The sequence below is a fragment of the Narcine bancroftii genome, chromosome 1 (genome assembly GCF_036971445.1).
Source record: "Narcine bancroftii isolate sNarBan1 chromosome 1, sNarBan1.hap1, whole genome shotgun sequence".
NCBI classification, from domain to species: domain Eukaryota; kingdom Metazoa; phylum Chordata; class Chondrichthyes; order Torpediniformes; family Narcinidae; genus Narcine; species Narcine bancroftii.
In genome coordinates this window covers 277,992,198-278,014,329 of record NC_091469.1, presented here as the reverse complement: position 1 = coordinate 278,014,329, position 22,132 = coordinate 277,992,198, and the positions used below count along the sequence as shown (strand labels likewise).

Sequence of the window (22,132 nt, the reverse complement as noted above, 5' to 3'; positions counted from 1 at the left end):
AAAAGAAACTAAATTGTTGTAATTAAAATATAGTAGTAAAACACAAAAGTCTGTAGACACTGTTGTTGAAGTAAAACACACAATGCTGGAGAAACTCAGCAGATTAAACAGTGTATTTTATTTTGCTAAATAAAGATACATAACCAATATTTCAGGCTTGAACCCTTCATCAAGATATGAAAAAATGTCTGCAGGTGCCAAAACAAAATGGTGGAGGGGAGGTGCAGGGGGAGGTGCACAGACTCAAAGGCAGGAAGTAATAGGTGTATTAGGCAGGGAGGGCATACCAGCAAGCTGGGGGACGAGGGATGGTTTTGTGAATGGAAAAGGAAGGGTATGGAGAGCTGGAGGAAAGAAGACAAAGGGAAAGGGAAGGAAAGAAGATGAAGAGTAGGCTAGCAGAAGCCAGAGACAATGCCATCTGAATGGAGAGTGCCCAGTCGGAAAATCAAGTGTTGCTCCTCCAATTTATGGGTAGTCTTGGTGAAATAATACAAGGCCATGGACAGACACGTCAGCGTGGGAGAGTGGAGCGGAATTGGAGTGGTTGGCCACTGGGAGATCCCTGTCACTGATGCATACAAAGCAGAGCTGCTCAGCGAAGCGATTTCACAGTCTGCACCTGTCACTCTGATGCAGAGAAGGCCACAAAGAGAGCACAGACACAGGAGATAACTCCCACGGATACACAAGTGAAGTGTTGCTTTTCATGAGAGGATTGTTTTATGCCTGAATGGTGTTGAGGGAGGAGGTGTGGGCACAAGTGTGGTACTTCCTGCAGCCTCAGGGGAAGGTGTCAAGGGGGCAACAGAAGATGCAATTCAAAAGGGTTAAATTTTAACTATTTATTAATGACTATTAACAATGTACTGTCTTAACATAATAACCCCTCTATAAATATCTATAGCAAATATACACATATCATATATTTATAAACAGTGGAAAAACTTACTCCATTACAGTCTTTGCCCAATATTCAAAAAGGAAAAATCTAAATCCTGGAGATTTGGAATCGACATGGGATCCAATATATTGAGGACTGCTACGAAGGGAGGCAGCTTATGTCCTTTAAGCAGCTAAAAGGTAAATATGATATGTCTTGTGAGACCTTTCATTTTTTCATCCAGTTAAGATAGTTTCTAAGGGATAGGTGGGGCCCTGCATTGACCCCACCTACACTAGAGAGGATGAAGGGATGCTTCAACTGGGAAATACACCCAAATTTATTTCAAGAAGGTACTCGGTACTCCAAGGTGAAAGCCCCAAGCAAGAGCTGCACAGATGAAGAGAGAGATGCGAGTCAGACCTAGGCATCACAACTGACAAGAGATGCTGGTCAGATTGGTGTAGAAACAGTGTGACAGCAGTGATCAATTCTAGATACAGACTGGTTCAATACAACTTTTTGCACCATCTCTACTTCACATCACAAAAGATTCACAAGGCAAAATCGGAGGTGCTGGAGATGTGTTTCAGATATGGAGTGAACATTCAATCACGCAACCATGGTCCTGCACAAAGGTAGCCCCATTTTGGCAGGACTTGGCCAATATACTTACCAGGATAATGAAAGTAACCTTTCTGCCAGACCCAACATGACATCTGCTGGGGAACCTTATGGACATAAGCTACAAATTAACCAAATTCCAAATTCAATTTATATTTATTGTCCATAGCAAAAAAAATGTATAGCGATGACCTGGAAATTTGACTCCCCTCTTCTTATCAGTAGGTGGACTACCGAGATGCACAGTTGTATTCCCGTGAAAAAAAAAATCACGTATAATCTTAGAAACTGACATAGCACATGGCAGCCATATCTGACATACACAACTGTAGCCACATTCTGACAAAAATTACCAATAGATGGATTAACAAAATAAATTACATAAAAGAGTGGCTCTATGGCCTCCATGGTCACTCATCAGAAGTGCTGTCACTACACCCAGCCTCCTTCTTTCCCCTTTTTTAAGGGGGTGGAAAAGGGAGGGGGAGAAACATCACATGTATGTAAATTGTTGAAGGATATATGTGTATTTTGTAACAGTCTGTGATGTTATCTCTTTGTTTATTGATGGAAAACAAAAAATAAAATATTCCAAAAAATGTAAAATCCCCAAAACCCCAGGTCAGTCAGTCAAGTAAATCAGATCAAAAATACAGTCCACAGAATTCAATCTCAAAGTTCAATGTCCAAGTTTATTTCTTTAACTGATAACAAAGGATATCATATTAAACGTTGAAGAGAGAAATAACTGATGTTGCAGTAAACTTACGAATCCTCACTTATGAGGCATGTGCATTTCATTCAGCTCTCCAGCTGCTCTCTGCCACTCCAACTGCCTCTCTCTGTTTCACAGCTTGATTCTTCCTTTGTTCTCAAAATTTCCAAGCAAATGGCAAGTCAGCACTCAGAGTTCTTAGCAGAAATGCATGCTTTATAAAGACAGTCCACAGTCCAAAAGATCAGTCCATGGTCCACATCAGAGGGAAGGGAAACGTGGACAAGGGAGTCACAGTGGGAGCTATCTCCACGGAAGGCAGAGATGGGAGGAAAGGGGAAGATGTGTCTGGTGATAAGATCATGTTGTAGGTGGCAGAAATTATGGAAGATAATGTGTTGCATGCAGAGGATGGTGAGGTGGTAGGTAAGGACAGGGGGAATCCTTTGTTTGTTATGTCTGAGAGCGGAGGGGGCCATGGCAGATAAGCAGGAAATGGAGGAGATACTGGTGAGGGATGCAGGTGAATTTAGAGAAGGCCATGTTATCAGAATGTGGTGGTACATCACCGGCCTACTGCAGGGGGCAGCCTCTGTACCTGCAGGAGTAAGGGGACAGGACAACAACTGGCTGGCTGTCGATCATTCGGCTTGAATGGATCAAGCCCCACCCGATCAGGTATCAATCACCCTCCGGGATATAAACCTGTGATGGCCTTCCGAGGCCTCACTCAGAGTTGCTGCGGCTACAGCCAGCCTGGCCCTGTGGAAGTCTTTGTGTTGTACAATCTTTACCTTGTGTGTCTAATTCTGGCTAACAGCGCACCACAATTTAATCCACAAAATTTTCCCACGGCTGTCATGGAAAAACTCCTGAGCGCAGGGAGCCTCGAAGTTGACCCACACCACCCGGAAGCCCAGACACACTTCGAGATCTGGCAGCACGCGGTTGAGGCAATCATCGAGGAGCACGCAGGTGGCATCCTGGAATCAGATCAGAAGAGGCTCGTCCTTCTCTGGTCAAAGCTGGGTCTCCACACCTTCCAGGCAACCAAAGGCTGCTCCACGTACAAGAGCGCAATGAATACTCTCGAGAACTTGTACAAGCCCCCCATGAATGTAGTCTGTGCAAGGTACCTCCTCAACACCCGCACCCAGCAACCCAGGGAGAAGGCTGAGTCTTACCTGGGATGCCTGCGAGAGTTGGCCCAACCGTGTCTGGCTGAGCCTGGGGTAGGCGCAGAGGAGGTCAAGAGCCTAATCTGGGATGCCTTCGTCTGAGGGCTACGCTCTAGGGCCATCCGGCAGAAACTGTTGAAAGATAGTATCTATGCTCTGACCAAGACAGTGGAAGTGGTCCAAACCTTGGAAGCTGCAGCCCTGCACATCGAAGCCTTCGATTCCAGGTTCCCCCAGACTCCCTCGTGGCCCTCTCACACTGCAGCTGCAGCCCCAGACCGAACTGGGGAGTAGAAGGTCACTGCGGCAGGCGCCTGGCGCCCCTGCAAGTACTGTGGGTCCTGGTGTGGGTCAGACTGACGATCGCACCGAAACTGCCCAGCTAGGAACCAGTACTGTTCCCAATGTGGCAAGAGAGGCCACTTTGCTAAAGTGTGCCTCTCAAAACCAGGCGGCAGCTCAGCGGCCCTCTATGACCTCCCCACCTCCCACGCAGACCCCTCCACGTGCACATGCCAGGCAGCGCCATTGTCCCCACTACAACTTCCACCTTCCCTGACTTCGATGGTGCAGCATCCGGCTCCGCCAGCGACGATCGCAGCGTGTGCCCCGAGCACCCGGACCAGCCCCAGACCTCGCCAGTGCCGTTCGCCGAGAACTACAGAGATGTCACGGCGTGATGTCAATTCTGGCAGACATAATGATGTCACCGCTACTGGCTGTGATGACGTCACTTCCCCCAGCACAACGGACACAACTGCGGAAGGAGGCCGGCCACGCAATGGGCCCCCACATGCCACTGCCATCTTGAGCCAGGCAGCGGCCTACATGGAGGGCCCCCGATGATGAGGAGAACAACATGGTCAATATGGGCGATGACCAGGCTGCCCTACCAATGCTCCCCACGGCTCCGGACGCCATCGGCTGCTGCACACCGCACCCCATGACCGATGTCGATGTGGTCAACACGGTTGACGCCATAAATCACAGCGCACAAACGGAGAGCGACGACTCCGACCCCAAGACGGTCCTGGCTGCCACCACGCTGACCAGGGACATCCCTAATGACCTCGGGCACTCTATGATGGACTTGCAAGTTAACGGGCAGGTAACAAAATGCCTGTTCGATAGTGGCAGCACTGAGAGCTTCATTCACCCGAGCGTGGCCTGAGATTAAAAGTCCACCCTACCACCTGCTCAATCGCCCTCACCACCAAGGATAAGACTGTTGGTACCCTCGGGCGCTGCTCAGCCAATATAACTGTGGGAAGGGAGACTTACACGGGGTTCAGGCTCCTGGTCATACCCAAACTCTGTGCCCCAGTCCTCCTGGACCTAAATTTCCAACGCCACCTGTAGAGTGTCACCCTTGCCTTCAGGGGGCCCCAACTTCCACTCACATTTCACAGCACGCAAGCCTACCAGCCCCGGCCAACCTGCGGCCTCTCACATTATGCATCACCCCATCGGCACTCTTCCCAGATCTTACGCTAGGCTGCAAGCCGATCGCTGCCAGAAGTAGGTGCTATTGCGCTGGAGACAGACTTCATCAAGGTGGAGGTGCGGCGACACCTGGCAGAAGGTGTCATAGAGCCTAGTAACAGCCCTTGGAGAGCCCAAGTCCTGGTGGTCAAAGGGGGAAGTAAGCCGAGGATAGTCGTGGATTACAGCCAGACCATTAACCGGTACACCCAGCTGGACGCTAACCCCCTGCCTAGGATCGCTGACGTGGTCAACGAGATAGCCCGCTACCAGGTTTTGTCCACGACTGACCTGAAGTTGGAGTATCAACAAATCCCCATCCACCCAAAGGACAAGCCCAACACCGTCTTTGAGGCAGATGGGCGCCTGTACTAGTTCTGTTGAGTTCCCTTTGGGGCCACAAACGGAGTCTCCGTCTTCCAGCGGGAGATGGATCACATGGTAGACCGGCACAAGCTAAAGGTGACGTTTGTGTATCTGGATAACGTCGCTATCTGAGGCTGTGACCAGCAGGACCACAATGCTAACCTGAAAAAATTCCTCCAGACAGCCAGGGAGCTGAACCTCACTTACAACAAGGAGAAGTGTGTGTTCTATTTGCCTCGCCGTCCTGGGGTACATCGTGGGGTCATCGGCTCAGATCCAGAAAGGATGTGCCCATTAATGGAGCTACCTCTCCCCCCTCCACGCTAAAGGCCCTCTGCAGGTGCCTTGGCCTATTCTCCTATTACTCGCAGTGGGTCCCTCGTTTGTCGGACAAGGTCCGCCCACTGGCCCAAGCTACAACCTTTTCCCTCCCACCCGAGGTGCAGGCAGCCTTCATCTGCATCAGGCAAGACATCGCAGACACCACAATGCAGGCCGCGGATGAGGTAGCCCTCGCCGCTACCCTCGCTTTCTTCTCTAAGACCCTCCACGGCTCCGAGCTAGGGCATTCCGCCATTGAAAAGGAGGCCCACTGGCACCATTATCTGGCTGGCAGGAGATTCACCCTCCTCACAGACCAGCGGGCTGTGGCGTTCATGTTTAACACTACCTACAAGAGCAAGATCAAGAACGACAAGATCCTGCGCTGGAGAATCGAGCTGGCAACTACAGCTACGACATCCAGTACCGCCCTGGGAAGTTTAACGACTCCCCCGATGCCCTCTCTTGGACCTGCACGTCTATGCATGGCAACAGGCTGCAGGCATTGCATGAGTCCCTCTGCCATCCGGGTGTCACCAGGTTGTACCACTTCATTAAGACCCGGAACCTGCCGTATACCATCAGAGACGTCAGGGACATGACCAAGGCCTGCCGGGTCTGCACGGAGTGTAAACCCCGTTTCTTCCGCCCGCCCCAGGCCCATGTTGTAAAGGCCACTCGGCCCTTCGAGCGTCTTGACATGGACTTCAAAGACTCCCCGCCTTCCACGAACTGAAACGTCTACTTCCTCATAGTAGTGGATGAGTACTCATGCTTCCCTTTCGCTATCCCTTGCCCAGACACCTCCACGGCCACCATCATTAGGGCCTTGGGGCAAATCTTCACCATGTTTAGCTACCCCCGCTTTCATCCACAGTGACCGGGGGGTCATGAGTGACGAGCTGCGCCAGTACCTGACGGCAAGGGGCATCGCGACTAACCGGACGACGAGTTATAACCCGAGAGGTAATGGGCAAGTGGAACGCGAAAATGGGGTGGTCTAGAAGGCAGTCCTTCTGGCTCTCAAGTTGAAAGCATGGGGCGTTGAGTACTGGCAGGATGCCCTGCCTGAGGCACTCCATGCCATTCGGTCACTGCTATGTACCACTCCCCAGGAAGTCAGCGACTAGAATGTCCCTCCCAGCATGACTCATGTCCCCGTGACCGGTGCTCCTGCGTAAACACGTTCGGACACACAAGGCCGAACCCCTGGTCAAGCAGGTCTTCCTCCTACATGCGAACCACAACTACGCCTATGTTAGGTTCGGCGGTGGCAGGGAGGACACAATCTCAACCAGACACCTGGCACCAGCAGACGCACCCACCACTCCATGGCATCCTTCAGCCCAGGACGACACTGACCTCACACAGACCCTTGCCGCCAGCCCCCCACCCACCCCGCTTCCCCTCCGACCAGTGACCAGGAGCCAGTCCTATGACGGTCACAGAGACCCCAGCGGCCACTGGATCGTCTCAATCTGTAAATATTGTATTTTGTATAGTGGGTACGATTCCTTGTTACTGCCCCCCCCCCCCCGGGACAATTTTAAAGAAGGGGGTGAATGTAGTGGTACACCACCTGCCTACTACAGGGGGCAACCTCTGTACCTGCAGGAGTAAGGGGACAGGACAACACCTGGGTGGCTGCCAATCAATCGGCCTGAATGGATCAAGCCCCATTCGGTCGGGTATCAATCACCCTCTGGGATATAAGCCTGCGCCGGCCTCCCGAGGCCTCACCCTGAGTTGCTGCAGCCACAATCAGCCTGGCTCTGTGTAAGTCTTTGTGGATTAAAGCCTGTTGTACAGTCTTTGCCTTGTGTGTGTCTGATTCTAGCTAACAGCACACCACACAGAATATCAAGTTCGTTTGATTTACAGTCTTTTATGGTGCTTCAAGTGCAACACAAATCAATTTGTAGCCTTTATTATCCCTTTCAAAATTACATTTCAACCTTTAAAGCTGTTTTTTGTGAAATTGTGCGTATTATTAAAAGATGCAGTTCTTGACTTGCACACTGTGTGGCATTTGCATCCATGGAGATGTTCCCATTTGCAGTGATTCTGTGGTGGGCTGAGCTCTGAATAGAACAGGAAAAGTTTGTAAAACCGAGCATCTATGTTCTTTTGCTTATACGTATTTAATATGATTAAGTAACCAGCGCATTTTATTAAATTCTCCTCCAATTATATATTTTTACTGCAATATTCACTTCTTTCTTTTGCTTTAAAGATATGAGAGACTTGTTTCTCCAGGAAAATACACTGTGCAATTTTATCTTATTGGTAATTCTAACAATAATAGACTTTTTGCACGTGCTTACTGACAGACAAATGGTAAAGAGCCAGAATTAGGCCTTTTTTTTTACTAAATAGTCATAATTACTAAATGTACTGCAGATTATTAGTATAACAGCTCAAGATATGGCCACTAAATCCCTCCTTTACCATGATCATGAAAACTGAGGACCAATCCTGGTTCATTGATGATGACAGAAGATCAAACCTAACCAAGTGATGTAGAAATGCCTGACATAAGGAACTGCTATGGATTGAACTGAGTGACAATCTAGGAAGCAACATTCATGTAACACGTATGCTAAGAAATTCCAACTAGGGAAAGTTGAACCTTATTGTGATATTCCATGGTTTTACTATTGCAGATTTTCCCCACCACCATTATCCTTGAAACTGACATTGATCATCATCCTGGAGGATGGTGTTGATCAAAAACTTAATTGGACCATCCAAATTAAAAATAGTTCAGAAGGTGAACTATTATTTAACCTCCTACAAGCTCAGAGTCTATCAACCAATCTACAAGACAGAATTTGGGAATATAATAGTCTGTATTCATTTCATGTAATAGGACATTGCTTTATTACTAAGACAATAAATTGAATCTTGAATCTTGTACGTGCTGTAACGAGTCAACAGTTAAAAAAATCAGTGTCATCAAGGATAAAATAGTTCACTTGAGTGGCACAATCACAATCAGTGTATATTATCTACAAGATACATTTATAGCAATTCATCCTAGCTTCTCTGACATTTTCTTTCAAATGTACCAGATAGGTCAAAGGGCATTTTGAAACACCATCCCCTCCAAATTCATTTCTTATTTGAGCACCATCTTGACATGCACATACTATTTGCTATTGATCTTCAACTTAATCAAAATTCCATAACTTTCTACTTAATATTCGAGAACTAGTTGAGTTAGTGATGTTGCATAGGGTATATGCAGGCTGCATCTAAAGTCTTTTTGTGTTTTAGTTATAGTGTGTGTGGATTTGAGAAAACAGACATCCTGGCAAGAAGAATGTAAGTTGTGAGTCAGAAGTGCAAGGTTTTGTCATTAATTATATAAAACTGAGAAGAATAGATATACAAGATATGTGGGAATTATTCATCCTGCACTGCCTACAAATTAGAAGCCATCCTAGAACAGGATTCTTTTTTGGATTCTTACTAATAGCAGCTCAAGGAGTGGTATTTTTTTTATTATGCCTTTACTAATGTGAACTGTTCTTTTCCCAAAGATTTTAAAAACTTTTTCCTTTTTTTGTATTTAATTCTGGCATCTAAATATAGTGATTGCAAGTTCACACAAAAATAGCAAAATAATAAAATGCCTCAAACGGACACATTAATTTCAATACTAACATTTTAATTTTTACTATATTTTCTGATCATTTGCTGAGCATGAAACACAAAATTAGATATGAATTCTGCAATAGCTTTGATAGATTCTAATTTTTCCACAGCATTTTATTTGTTATCCTAGTAATAGCAGGACCAATCCTCCCAGTATGTTTTACTTCAATTGTCTTAAAAGAAGTTCATATATATATTAATTTGTCGAAATAAAGTCCACACAATCTATTCTACTTCATGTAAATTTAAAATACCAGCAGCATGATTAGCAAACCATGCTGGAAGGAAAAGATGCCTTCAAGATTTAAGTTCTAAAGATAAAGTGAATATGACATAAAATGTCACTGCCAATTGGAGGACTTTGCTGTTCATTAATAAATCATGCAGATTATAAAATCATAAGTTTGATGGGTACGGGAGTGAAGTAGGAACGTAACACTGCAACAAATTACAATAGCTTTGATACAGATGGTGGATAGTTGACTGGATTCGCTGCTGATAATTAAGGTACATTAATCCAGCCCAAAACATTGGTTATGTCTCAGATATTTTGGCACCCACAATTTGGTGCTGGACATTTTGCACTTGATCTTAGCCAAAAGGCTGAGAAGCAATAGTGCTGGACATTTTGGCACTCACAGTTTGGTGTTGGACATTTTGGCCCGCCCACCGCCCCCCGCCAGTGTTGTATAAACTCCCTCCCCCCAGAAAACCACTCCCCCAGCAAACATAGCTTATAGCGATATATTTAAATTATTAAAAACAGTCGGGGAACAATCAAAAACAAGGGCTTTTGGTAAATTCTGACAATATATTTATTATAAGTTTAATTACATACTAATGGAATATATAATTAATTGAATTTGTATAACAAGTATGACAATAAATTCTAAAATGTTTGCTGGGGGAGGGAGTTTCTGAAACGCCGGAGGTTCAGGCAATAGCAGATGGTGAGTGGGGCGAGGAGCCGGGCCAGTCCCAAACTGTGGGTGCCAAAATGTCCGAAGGGCTTCAAAAGTCTTTTTTTTTGCCAAAATGTCCAGTTCCAAATTGTCCATTGCCAAAATGCAAGTGCCAAAATATCTGGCGCCAAAATGTGGGCACTAAAATGTCCGATTCCAGGCTATATAAAGTATACTGTTTGACCTGCTGAGTTTCTTCAGCATTGTATTTTTACTTCAATTTAGTTTATCTCTTTGGGGAGGCCATTCTCAACTCCATCTGCCACATAAAAGAATATGCAGGGTTTCACCCAAGAAACTCCACAAAATAGCCCCAACATTATGTAACATTCTCCTTCATAATTCAATCTGCCTCTAACAACATTTATGATAAAATCAAACAGAGTTCCCACTACATTTTACAGCCTCGTTTTCTGGCCTCATACATAGAGTCATATAAGTATCTCCTCCAATTCCTTTGAGTTTTTAAACCTCACGGCATTCCAGCTGAATGGAACATGTGGTTGATTTTACACTTGGTGACTAACCACTCAACATTGAACATTTTGTAAATATTTAACTGAATCATTTATGAAGTCCTTTGATATTGGAGTGACTTCATAATGCTAATTTCTTAAATAAGCAAATTTTAAATCTCAAAATTTCACTGCTAACAAATTTTACAGAGAACTCACGTGACTTTTCTTTGAAGCAATAACTGGAGTCGCACTGTTGTTGCTGCCTGCTGCCATATTAATTATAATAATGTTATGCTGGCGACCCAGTTATCACAGGTTGCTATGACAACCATACACGAACATCTTTTATCACTTTCCTTCAAATTCAGTTTTCAACGTAAGCAGTTAGATTGAATAAAGAGTTCAGATGGTTTTTGATTTTGCTGTATTACGTTGGTGCCTATGAGATGCTAAGCAGTAAAAAAATATCTGCTCTACGTCTCGTTTTCTTCTTTTCTCTCATTGTCTCTTCCCTCCTGAATGAATGAGACTGTGTCACAGCATCAACAATATTCGATTCCTTAAGCCAAACAACAATGATCCGTACATGAGGTGAGTCTGAAGGCCCGCAAACCTTTCAGCTGGGGAAGATATCATGCCCATTGCTGCCCTTAAATGATGTGCATATAAATGAAAGCAAGTCTGTGCACATGATTGGAGATTGAATAAGCACAGACGACACTCAGCTGTGAAAAACATGAGTATAATTGTCCAGAACTACAATGAAGCTTCATTTAATCTTAATAAGCAATATTTTTTAAGTGTTTATCAGTTTTCCAATTTGGTGCTTCACGGTCTGCCCAATGAATAATGTGAAATCATGAAAAGGTAGGCTTATGGTGTAAGATAGCATCAAAATGTAGAACTAGGTTAAGGGATGAAATCTGAGTGAAACATGCTTGCTAACATGTAGGAACATGGGACATGGTGGATCTGAGTGCTACTCAGGACTGGCAATCATTGTTGAGATTCACTGAAGTAAATATGTGACAGATTTATATCAGCAAGGCCTCTTACAAGGCCATTGAGTCATATGAGTGAACACATATGAGTGAACTAAAATAAATTTCACCTTATCTTTAGCTCTCCACCACAAAACTGAGGAATGCTTGGTAATGCCTTGGCCATAGCCTTACCATTAAGAGTTTACATACTTCTGAATTTCCCTGATTTAGAAAGATTCCAAAATTATTAAAATTCAATAAAATATCAAGTCAGGTTTATTATCATCTGATTGCACAAGTACAACCTGACAAAACAACATTTTCTGGTCCTTGGTGCAAAAACATGCAGACAGACACGCAACCAGACATTATACCCTTCAGACAAACATTCATGTGCAGGACAAGTATTCATATATACAAATAAATAAATAAATATTGTTTCGGAACTATGAGAGACTCGATGGTTAGTGTGAGCAGTTCCTTTGGTCATTCAGCATTCTTATTGCCTGTGGGAAGAAGCTGTTCCTCATCCTGGTGGTGTGACTCTGATACTCCTGTATCTCTTTCCAGATGGGAGCAGTTGAAAGATGAGTGCAGGGTGGAAAGGATCCTCAATGATTTTGCGCACCCTCTTCAGACAACGATCCCGGTAGATCACGTCGATGGAGGGGAGGGAGGCTCCTCTCCGCCACTCTTATGGTCCTGTGGATTGACCTCCAATCTATTTCTCAGCAACAACTGTCCCACACTATGATGCAGCTAGCCAGGATGCTCTCAATAGAGCTCTTGTAGAAGGTTAACATAATGGTGCCCAGTAGGTAATCTTACCAATATAATAAATATATCAGCTAAACACTTATTACACTTTTATATAACTACAAAGGCTACTGCAAACATGATAATTAAGAAGTAATATTATTTACCTCCAATTTCCATTTACTTTCACATGAATTACTTGCAGATCTCTGTAGGAAAATATTAGCTGATGTATACATTAATATTTCCACTAACTAATAGTGTTTCAAGTGGTATAATTAAGTGACCATTTCCACACCTATACCAGTATGTATCTCTCCATTACTTTCTGATCTTAATTGTAAAGGTGGGTTTGGTTTGATTGCGTGTGAGGTGTGGGAATATTTATTATAAATGATTAATTTTTCATTAGTGATTCCAAAATGACGTGCCTTCCCAAAGAAAATTGTTGCTTCATCTCAGCTGCAATGTAAATGCAGTTCAATTTAGATGAGATAAAAGCATGGACACAAAAAACAAGATCAGAAGGAGTGAAATGCAGCTGCAGTAAGTCAATAAAAGCTCCAAAAATAAGAGCTTAGTTAAATGCAATGATGCAATTCATTTTGACAAGAGTTAACTTCATTAATAATGCCTTTAAGTTTACAGGATGAAAATAATTTATGAAGTCTCCTCAGTATCTGAATAATTATTAATAATTTTCATCTTTTGATAAAATTGCATATATTTCTGCTTATTTTAGTAATTTATGCTATTTTTTAAATCGACTTTATTTTTAGTTTGCCATATCATTCATTGTACAGAGACCAGACCTACAAAGCACATGTGTAGGGAACTCCAAGCATTTGATTCAACAACAATCATGGAACATAAAACAGTGCAGCACCCTACATTCCACAGTGTTTGTGCTGACTGTGAAACCAATTTAAACTAATCCCTTTGGCCAGCAGATAGCCCATATTCCACCACCCTGCCTGTTCATGTTCCCTTCTTGCCCTCAGCACCCTCTCAAATCCCAGCTCCAATACCTGGTTCTCATGTGGCAGTGTTCACCAGCCTTGCTGGTTCCCTGTCCACAGGTCACCCGGCAGCCTCTCTAGATTCCTTTCACTGATTGACCACATGGTCACCATCCTGTAGGATTCTTCAGCCAATGAGCCCCTCACTGGTCTGCCACCATGGTCACTGCCCTAAAAGGTCATCTCCTCTACCTCTCCTTCTCAATGGTGGGATGTTCTCCCTGTTTCTGGTGCCCTGTGCCAGTCTGCTACTCCCCAGAGTCTGCAATCTCTCATGGCCACTGCTGAGCACAGAACTGTGGTTGCAGCATTTTAGTTTAAAACCACCATTCGCTCCTCTAACATTCTATTTAATGTCTGAATGGAGCCACTGGCATTAGGACCAGACACTTAAACCCTTTGGAGCCGCACTATATCTCTGTTCGCCACTGTCCTGGGTCCACACCAGCAGCAGGGAACTATGAACTTTCACCCCAAGATCCCTCTATACATCAATTCTAGTAAGCATTCTGGATACTTTCCTCTCACATTTGACATCCTAAAATGCATACTTGTCCAGATTAAACTGCATCTGCCATCTCACTCCCCATATTTCCAACTGATCTATATCCTGCTGTATTCTTTGTCAACCTTTCCCTCTATCTTCAACACTGCCAATTCTTATGTCATCTGAAAGCTTACTAGTCATCCCACCTACATTTTCATTCAATATTATTTATATGTACCACAGCAACATACCTGCAAGTCCCAGCACTGATTCCTGCTGAACACCACTGATCATAGACCTCCACCATTACCCTCTGATTCTCTGTGGACCCCATGTGGCTGAACAAATCAAAATTGATAGAGATCTGGGTTTATAAGATGGTGCTGAAGAAATCTTACAAACATATTGCAAAGCATTTTGTGATTATTGTGCATTGGATCCACCAGTGAGGAAGAAGGGGTGAAAATTGAATGTGTGGTTGGAATCTACTTGTGCAGTTTATGCAATATAATTTAATATATCTGTCCAAATTTTTAACTCTCTTTTCCAGAGAATTACCTTTTGGGCTACATAAAGAACTGATGTTAGCTGTGAACAATTGCATAGGTGTGAACAGTTTGCCAAGGTAGGATGATTTGAACAAAACAATTATATTTACATTTATTGACAAAAACAACTTCCATTTTTGTAGTGTCCTTAATGTACCTAAAATTACCTTAGATATTTTGCAGAAAGTAATAAAAAAATTATTCAGTTGAGCCACAGAAGGTGATAGAGAAACACATTTGGATATTAGTTCCACAAGCATGTTCATGAGTTGACCAGTACTTCCAACCAAGAATGGACAGGCCCTATAGTACATTATTTTAAATGTCAACAACAATTATATCTTTTAAAGGTGTTGCTGAGCTGCCACTCAATTCATAAAATATTCCAGAAGCAGTTTGTGAAGACCCTTTAAATTAATGTACTCAGTTTTTTGAACTTATGTTTCATTTGTATGAGTCTACACTATCTAATGGATTTCACTGGAGGTTAAGAATCCAATGAGCATAAATACTTGTTGACACACACTTCTTATTTTCCTTGACATTTCTGGCAGACTGGCAATGCACCAAGAAATTCCTTATATTTATCCATCACTGTCCCTTCATTGTGCATACTTGAATTCTCTACAGGAAATCTCGTTTGTAACCTGGCTTTTTAAGAAGATGGACCAGCCTATTTTGCCCTATGCTCCGGCTGCAGGTATACAAGCTGGGTGCTTTATGGCATTCAGCCTTCATCTTCTATCTCAATTACACTGTGCCAGTAATTGCGTTATGGCCCTGTGGTGCGCTGTTAGACAGAATCAGACCCACACAAGGTAAAGACTGTACAACAGGCTTTAATCGGCAAAGACTTCCACAGAGCCAGGCTGGCTATGGCTGCAGCAACTCTGAGTGAGGCCTTGGGAGGCCGGCGCAGGCTTATATCCCGGAGAGTGATTGACACCCGACCGGGTGGGGCTTGACAGCCGGCCAGGTGTTGTCCTTTCCCCCATACTCTCCTACAGGTACAGAGGTTTCCCCCTGCAGTAGGCCGGTGGTGGACCACCAGAGGCCCGCAAGTGTGAAATCAAAAGAGGCTGAAGATATGGTGATGCAGTTGGCTAGAGAGTGGCCCACAGTTACGCCATCTACTTTAAGTTCAAAGAGTTTGTGACAAAAGATATAGCTAGAATGTGATAAAGAGCATAGATGTGAGGATCCTTCCCTTAATTGTTACTAGAAAATATAGTATCTGTTGTGAACATTGCAATTGTTGAAAGAGTACGAATGGAAAAATCTTAGGGGACATAAATGTGGAAGAAAGTTTCAGCAGAATTAAAGTAAACTTTGTAATTAGCATAAAAATTATATTTTTAACCTTTCTATTGCTAGGTCTGAAGTCTTATTATTGTTAGAGTATGTGGATTGGAAACTTGCCTAGGGTAGTGGCATAATGTTGGCAGTATCATGCTGGGTACTTTTTTTGTGGTTCATTAACCACTCATTTATACTAATCCCACTTTCATCTCCTTGCTGGTGATTGTCTCCCCATGTGCAATTCATTGCTGCTGCGTAGTTAAAAGGAGAGAACGTTATGATTCCTTATCTCCAGCTAGTTCAGTCCCAGCTTTAAATGATATCTATTTTATAGGGTTTTAATTACCACTGATGGCTTTTTTTTTAAACAATCTCTGATTCAGAATACTCCAATCAATCAATCCTGGAGATTTACTCTTCCTTCAATTAAATGTGATCACTCCCCTGCTTATATTTTCTTAATATTCTCATAGATCTTCACTAGCCATAAGCCACTTTTGTGTGTTGCAACTTCCAAACGTCTGTTACGACTAAATCCATCCTTTTGCCTGGTAATGAGAGTAAAACACAAAAGTTTGCAGATACCTTGATTGAAATAAAAACACAATGCATACCTTGGTGAAGGGCTCAAGCCCAAAAAGTTGGCCATGTATATTTTTACCTTTGCTATAGTATAGTACACTGTTTGACCTGCTGAGTTTCTCAAGCATTGTATTTTTACTTTTGTCTGGCTATAACAGTAATTCAATGATTTTACTTCTGGAGCTATAAAAAGCTATATATTGCTTTGGGATGAACAATGGTCATGGTGGGCACATTTTAAATGCAGATTCATTTTGTCAGATATATTGGAAATCCAAAAAGCTAGCTGATTACCTTGGCATTTTTGTTGAGAACCAAGGAGTGCTTAACTGTAAAAGGATTTTCATTATCTTCCATTCACGACATGTAGATAACAAATTTACCTTGTGCAGGAGATTCACCATCAAGCCTTGGATCAGTCTGTGTTTTCCCATTTTCTTAGGTGCTGAGGTGACATTAGTCATTAATGCCAGCTTGATCTGAATTGTATTTGAAGTGATAAATGCCTGAGTTTTATTGAAGCCCTAACTGGTATTGGTCCTAAATTTTAAACAGTGTCTTACCAAAGCTGCCCTTGTAATACTACTTTATTGTAGGGAGCAGATGTTATTGAAACCAATTTTGCTGTGTCCCACATTGTTAGTTATAACATCTGAAATTCCACCCAAAAGCTCAGAACCTCGATTGAAACTCAAATTATAATTATATATCTTTTCTTTGGCTTGGCTTCGCGGACGAAGATTTATGGAGGGGGTAAAAGTCCACGTCAGCTGCAGGCTCGTTTGTGGCTGACAAGTCCGATGCGGGACAGGCAGACACGGTTGCAGCGGCTGCAGGGGAAAATTGGTTGGTTGGGGTTGGGTGTTGGGTTTTTCCTCCTTTGCCTTTTGTCAGTGAGGTGGGCTCTGCGGTCTTCTTCAAAGGAGGTTGCTGCCCGCCAAACTGTGAGGCGCCAAGATGCACGGTTTGAGGCGATATCAGCCCACTGGCGGTGGTCAATGTGGCAGGCACCAAGAGATTTCTTTAGGCAGTCCTTGTACCTTTTCTTTGGTGCACCTCTGTCACGGTGGCCAGTGGAGAGCTCGCCATATAACACGATCTTGGGAAGGCGATGGTCCTCCATTCTGGAGACGTGACCCATCCAGCGCAGCTGGATCTTCAGCAGCGTGGACTCGATGCTGTCGACCTCTGCCATCTCGAGTATTTCGATGTTAGGGATGAAAGCGCTCCAATGGATGTTGAGGATGGAGCGGAGACAACGCTGGTGGAAGCGTTCTAGGAGCCGTAGGTGATGCCGGTAGAGGACCCATGATTCGGAGCCGAACAGGAGTGTGGGTATGACAACGGCTCTGTATACGCTTATCTTTGTGAGGTTTTTCAGTTGGCTCAGAACCTCGATTGAAACTCAAATTATAATTATATATATATATAAAACACTATAAAACTGTTCATTTTGGATCACAAATAATTTCAATTTTATATAATTGAAACAGATATCCTGTTCTAACACAATGATTAAATGGTGGGGGCTCTAGTGATGTATAATTACTACTCATTTTTAAAACATTAGATTGTTATTAAAATGAATTAAACCAACCAACATGGTACTTCACAGTAAGTTTAATCAGTATCCATAATAAGAACACAGTACTTATTAAACCAATTTTTATATTTCTCTTTACTCAATCAAATTGAATTACAGAAATATATTATTATTTTCAGAGAACAGTTAACATATAAAATATTTTATTTTCCTCTCTGAAATAAAATCACAGGACATTAGCAGACACAAAAAAGTGTTGTGTATCAGAAAATACTTCTTGTTTAAAACAGCTAGAAAGGGCACACATTAAAAAAATACAAGTACTATCATGAAGATTGAACTTTAATATAATCATATAACAATTACAGCACTGAAACAGGCCACTTCGGCCCTTCTAGTCCATGCCAATCTCCCACCTTATCCCATTGACCCATAACCTTCCATAGCTGAGGATTTATACCTAATGCAAACACCATTGTCTCATATGTTGGATTTGCAGAGAATATTAAAAGTTTAGACAAACTCAGTTAACCCAAATTCTTATTTGTTGCAAGGGAAAATGTGATTAATATGATTTCAGCTGCATTCTATAGATATATTTGGTATATAAAGGAAAAGTTGTCACAGAATCTGGTTCAGAGTATATGGGCTAAATGCAGACAAAGAAGATGAGTTAAAATATCCAAACCCTATCCAAAATATTTTACAAACCAACAGAGCTGAGCATTGGGAATCTTGAAATGATTTGTCATTGGTTATGGAGAAAAATTTAACACAGCTGATAATTATTTTATATTTTTAATCTATCATAAACTTGCTTAATGAATGTATGCAATCTGTAATGTTATCTGGAAATGTACAACAGAACTGTACAGAAATGTACAACTTCCATGAAGACTGGTATCAAACAAGATTGCATCATTGTCCCAACTCTTTGTTCGATCCTTCTTGCTGGAATGTTGCACCTCGACTTCCACAAGGTTCCTGCACCATTGCAGCTGATTTAAAATTGTTTACAATTTTAAATTTAGACATTCAGCACGGTAACAGGCCCTTCCGGCCCACAAGCCTGTGTGGCCCAATTACACCCAATTGACCTACAACCCTTAGTACATTTTGATCTTCAGAATAAATAGGAAACTGTTCATTGTACAGTATCACTGCTCCAGAAGCCAGATCATCCCAACAACAATAACAAAATTGCAATAATGCAGACAATACTCAGAGGCTGAGTGTTACAAGTCTTCATTAACTGTTCCAATGAAACATGCCTTGCATTCAATGATCTGGGAAACACGATTCTTCTACTAACCTGTCCTGACTGCAGCACATTGCCCTCTGATAATAAAGGAATGCGGCAAGGCCCTGGAAAATGTGAATTTCTTCCCATATCTCAGGAGTCACCTCTCACCAAGGCAAATATCAATGAGGCAATTCACCACCAGCTTGAATGCACCAGGACATCCATTGGAACATTGAGGAAAAGGATATTTAAATGTTAATACCTTGTACATGGCATTAAACTCATGTTCCATCAGGTGGCAGGGATCCATGCATTCTGGTGTACATCTGAGATATGCACAAGCTACAGCAGGCCACCTCAAAGTAGGAGAAGAACATCACGAATACTGTTGTCCAAATTTACAGGAAGGACAAGTGAATCAATGTCTTCTCCCAGGCCAGTATTAAGAACCTAGCTACACTCAAGATAACTAAAGTGGGCAGGCCACATTAATCCAATGCCCTATATCCTGAAAACAGATACTCCATTCATGGGAAGAGATTATAAAACAGAAGAAAACATCACACATATGCTCCTTGAAGAAATGCAACATCTCTACTGACAGGCCACTTGGCATATGCCAGCTCTCATATGCAAAAAACTCAAAGCTCTGAAAAAACAACAATACACCACCAAAGAACTGCTTGATTTTTTTTTTTAAAACTTACAGCACAGTAACAGGCCCTTCTGGCCCACGAGCCTATGCTGGCCACTTGCACCTCACAGTTCCCCCACTCCACATCAGCTGGTTGATCTCTTCAAATAGAGATGCTCAATGCAAGATGATTGCTCTCTTGCATGTCATGTGTGAGTCGATTACTCTCCTACTCATGTCAAATCATCTCTCCTACTGAGAAATAGAGGCATTCACTCACCCTTTTGTTATGAGCAGAGCCTTGCTCAGGCTGCATGGAGATCATACTCTGAGCAGTGAAGATTGCGAGGCCAAGATACTTGTAACTCAGTGTGTGACAAACAAGGTCAGTTCAGAGTGCCCCCTTTTCTCATCCTCTTACTCCAGCTGTTCTATTGGTCTTCTAATTGCATTGCTTCTGCATCACCTGTTTACTTTTCCTCATTACACTTGAGTTTACACTCCTGATTAAGGCAGTGGGATCTCCTCTTTAGCAACAAAAATGCTGAAATGCTGGAGGAACTCAGCTGGTTTTTTCAGCTTCTATAGGAAGCAAAGATATAGTGCTGATGTTTCAGGCTGACTCAGATCGGAAATATCAGCATTATATCTTTGTCTCCTATAGATGCTGAAAAGACCAGCTGAGTTCCTCCAGCATTTTGGTGCTTTTACTACAATCACAGTGTCAGCAGCCTATCATGTTTCACTCTACTCTTTATCAGACCAATTGTATTATACATCACTATCTTCATGTCGTGGTTGGGTTGCAAACAGCTGTCAGAGACCATGGAAGTACAGGACATTAACAATTTGGGCTGATGAAAATAAAGTAGAGAGAGGAATTGAACGCACAAAGCCAAATAGAGACAAAAAGATACCAATAGTCAAACAGAGAAGGACAGCCAGTGAAGTAAAAGTGTAACTCAGAACATTTCAGATTTAATTAGGAAGACAAAAAGCATAGACATCTATGGTGGCCAAGTTTAAGGCAAATGTATCTGGCTGCCATGTGGTGATGCTACAATGCTAGGTCAAGTCTGTGATGATACTGACTCCTGTAGTGATAGAGCAGTGTTTTGTTTTTGGATGGCAGCATTGAGGTGCGAGCAACCAAGCTACTGTGAGGATTTCCTGCATACAGGCAATTAACAGGGTGGTAATTATTATACTTGCGTCAAAGGACTGAATTTCTACATTGCTTATTCTAATCAAGTTAAATGGCCATTACAAATTAAACATTGTCTATGCAGTTTGAGACAAAATTACAAATAGGTTATGTACACGTGAAATATTCGACTTTAATCAATAGCTTGTATTCAGAATTAAATTTTCATTCATTAACGGAAGGATGAAGGCAGTTAATTCATCATAAATGATTCACTTCTTCCTGCAAGGAAGCCCTATGTTTTGCATTAACTAATTCTGATGACTGAAACCAGAAAGTGCTCTGTTATTTGAAAGATACACCACTTAGGTGCTCACATTGTTTGGGAAGGCTGAGGAGTTCATATGAAGACAGTTTGAGGTGGCAGAGTGGTGCAGCAAGGATAGCTGCTGGCTTTCAGCTGCAGCGACCCTGGTTCAATCCAGACATCTAATGTAATAGGTGCAGAATTTACATGTTCTGTCTGTGACCGTGTGGGTTTCCTCCGGGTTCTCTGGTTGCCTCCTACATCTCAAGCATGTTCTGATTGGTAGGTTAATTGGTCGCAATAAATTTTCCCTGTGTAAAGTCTTGGGGGAGAGGGATGGAATATGGGATTACTATGAATTACTAAACCAAAGCTAACTGAAATAGTTTATAAATGTTTAGCAATTGGTTAAATGGATTAATTGTTGACTTCAGTTTAACACCATATCATTTGATTTTATGTACAGTCACAAATGTGCTGGTAATTATGGAGAGGTGAAGAAGAGAGGTCAGAATCAGACAGAGATACTGAGTTCCTGCCAGATTTAATCCATTTGATGTCTAGAAACACCAGCGACAGAGTTTAGAATATTCCCAGAAATGGTGGAGCAAGTGAATGGGAGAGACTGAGGTCAGTAAAAAGTCTGCAGCATTCCAGGTGGAGTGGTCAACTAGGTGTGCTCTAAAAATATTTAGCCATAATCCAGCTACTCTCAACTTCCTTTCACTACCATGTTTACTAGTTGATGGTGGACTAACCTGGATTTAAACAGGCTCCCAATAACAGAGAAGGAACATGAGCAGAATCAACTAAATTAAAGAATTGTTTTATCTCTCCAATTCAGAACATTCACCACTTTTGATCTTCACTGGATTGGGGAACTCATTTTAAAAGGTTTACACTTCCTAAGCACACTTTACATATCATCTAAAGGGAGTGGT

At 42.7% G+C, this 22,132-nt stretch overlaps 1 long non-coding RNA gene across 3 annotated transcripts in view; it reads left to right on the top strand.

Moving 5' to 3' along the window:
• The window catches only part of LOC138744381 (uncharacterized), a 48,675-nt gene that overhangs the window by 2,917 nt on the left and 23,626 nt on the right, over positions 1-22,132 (top strand). For all 3 annotated transcript variants that reach the window (XR_011345464.1, XR_011345462.1, XR_011345465.1), the window contains exons 2-3: positions 963-1,083; positions 14,442-14,516. This is a non-coding gene — a long non-coding RNA (uncharacterized lncRNA). The remainder of the gene's footprint in view (positions 1-962; positions 1,084-14,441; positions 14,517-22,132) is intronic.